Raw genomic sequence first — 2,673 nt, forward strand, 5'->3', positions numbered from 1 at the left:
GAAAGTCCTTGACTGGTGAATAGGAGATGTGAAGGAGAAGTAAAGGTAAGAGTAATTAGCATTACAAGTTCTAGACAGGGAACTAGAAAAAAGTCAGAACAGGGCAATTTTCAAATGTTCATATGAGAGCCCATGGGAGTTTCTTGACAAGGGATTCATCCCTCTATTGGGTTCTTCCTCATTTTTTTTAATCTTCCAAGGCTAGACTAGTTGGCTAGGAAGAGTGGCTGGATACTCAGGTGAGGGTAAAGTGACCCTGCTTGGCATTCCTTTAAAGAATGAGCACAACCTTCAACAAGCCAAATTGTGACTATGTTTAGCAATCAGGCTCAGCCGAAGTCATGATGATGGTAGCTTTTTCATGCAGAAGGGACTGCTGTATAGCATCATCTTATTAAAAGGACCTGGAATTTAAAAGGATTTGGTGCTAGGAGCCGCATATGAGGGTGAACATATGTCGTTTCTTTTCCTGAGTCTGTGTTACTTCACTTAGTATAACAGTTTCTAGATCCATCCATTTACCTGCAAATTTCATTATTTCTTCTTTCTTTACTGCTGAATAGAACTCCATTGTATAAATATACCACATTTTTGTTAACCACTCGTCAGTTGAGGAGCACTTAGGTTGCTTCCATTGCTTAGCTATTGTGAGAAGAGCAGCAACAAATATGTTTGTACAAGTGTCTCCACAATAGGATGAGTCCTTTGGGTGTATGCCAAGGAGTGGTATAACCAGGTCATATGGTAGGTTCATTTTTAGTTTCTTAAGAGTTCTCCACACAGTTTTCCATAGAGGCTGCACCAGTTTGCAATCCCACCAGCAGTGAATGAGCGTTCCCCTTTCTCCACACCCGTGCCAGCATTTGGAATCATTTGTTCTCTTGATCCTAGACAGTCTGATTGGGGTAAGGTGATACCTTAGGGTTGTTTTAATTTGCATTTCCCTAATTAATAATGATGTTGAACACTTTTTAAGATGTATCTAAGCTATCTTTATTTCTTCCTTTGAGAACTCTCTGTTTAGATCTTTAGCACATCTTTTCATTGGGTCTTTTGGTTTCTCAATTCTTTGTTTTTTGAGTTCTTTATATACTCTGGATGTTAAACCTCTGTCAGATGTGTCACTGGTGAAGATTTTTTTCCCATTCTGTGTGTTTTCTCTTCACTTTTTTGATTGTTTCTTTTCTGTACAAAGCTTTTTAGTTTCATGAGGTCCCATTTATTGATTGCTGACTTTATTTCCTGAACAACTTCTGTCTGATTTAGAAAATCCTTTCCTACACCTATGTTGTGTAAGTCACTGCCCATCTTTTCTTCTAATATTTTCAAGGTTTCCAGTTTCACATTGAGGCCTTTGATCCATTTGGCATTGACTTTTGTTCAAGGCAAAAGATAAGGATCTAGTTTCATTCTTCTACAGGTGGTGATCCAGTTTTGCCAGCACCATTTGTTGAAGATGCTGTCTTTCCTCCATTGTGTGTTCTTGGCACCTTTGTCAAATATATGAGATGACTGAAATTGCATGTACTCAGTTTTGGATCTTCAATGATGTTCCATTGATCAATGTGTCTGTTTTTGCACTGGTACCATGCTGTTTTTATGACTATGGCCCTGTAGTATACTTTGAGATCTGGTAAAGTAATCCCCCCAATGTTTTTCTGTGTTCAGGGTTGCTTTGGCTATTCATAGTATTTTGTGCCTCCATATGAATTTAAGGATGGATTTTTCTAATTTGTGAAGGAGGTCATGGGCATTTTGATTGAGATTGCAATGAATCTATATATTGCTTTTGGTAGGATGGTCATTTTCACAATATTAATTCTTCCAATCCATGAACATGGGAGCTCCTTCCTTCTCCTGATGTCGTCTTCAATCTCTTTCTTTAACAATTTAAAATTTTCATTGTAGAGTTCTTTGGTGGCTTTCATCAGATTTATTACAAGATATTTTAATTTTTTTGCATCAGTTGTGAATGGGAGCATTTCCCTGTATTCTTTCTCCAATTGCTTGTTATTGGTATATAGAAAGGCTACTGATTTTTGTAGATTGATTTAATAACCTGCCACAATACTGAAAGTATTGATCAGTTCTAGGAGTTTTCGGGTGGTACTTTTGCAATTTCTTAGGTAGTATCATATCATCTGCAAAAAGTGATAGTTTGACCTCTTCTTTTCCAATTAGTACTCCTTTAACCTCCTTCTCCTGTCTTATTGCTCTAGCAAGAGTTTCAAGCACTATGCTGAAAAGGAGTGGAGATAGTGGACATCCTTGTCTGCTTCCTGATTTTAATGGGAATGGATCCAGTTTTTCTCCATTTAGAATGATATTGGCTGTGAGTTTGTTGTATATAACTATAATTCTGTTGAGGTATGTTCCCTCCAGTCCAAGTCCCTCTAGGACTTTGAACATAAATGCATGTTGAATTTTGTCAAAGGCCTTCTCTGCATCTATTGAGATGACCATGTGGTTCTTGTCATTGAGCCCATTTATGTGATTTATGACGTTTATTGACTTACATATATTGAACCATCCCCGCATCTCTGGAATAAAGCCAACTTGATCATTGTGGATTATCCTTTTGATGTGTGTCTGTATGAGGTTTGCAAGTATTTTATTGAGAATTTTTGCATCTATGTTCATTAAGGATATGGGTCTATAGTTTTCTTTTTTGGT

This window comes from Nannospalax galili, unplaced genomic scaffold (assembly GCF_000622305.1).
Source record: "Nannospalax galili isolate Female #2095 unplaced genomic scaffold, S.galili_v1.0 scaffold450, whole genome shotgun sequence".
Classification (NCBI taxonomy): Eukaryota; Metazoa; Chordata; class Mammalia; order Rodentia; family Spalacidae; genus Nannospalax; species Nannospalax galili.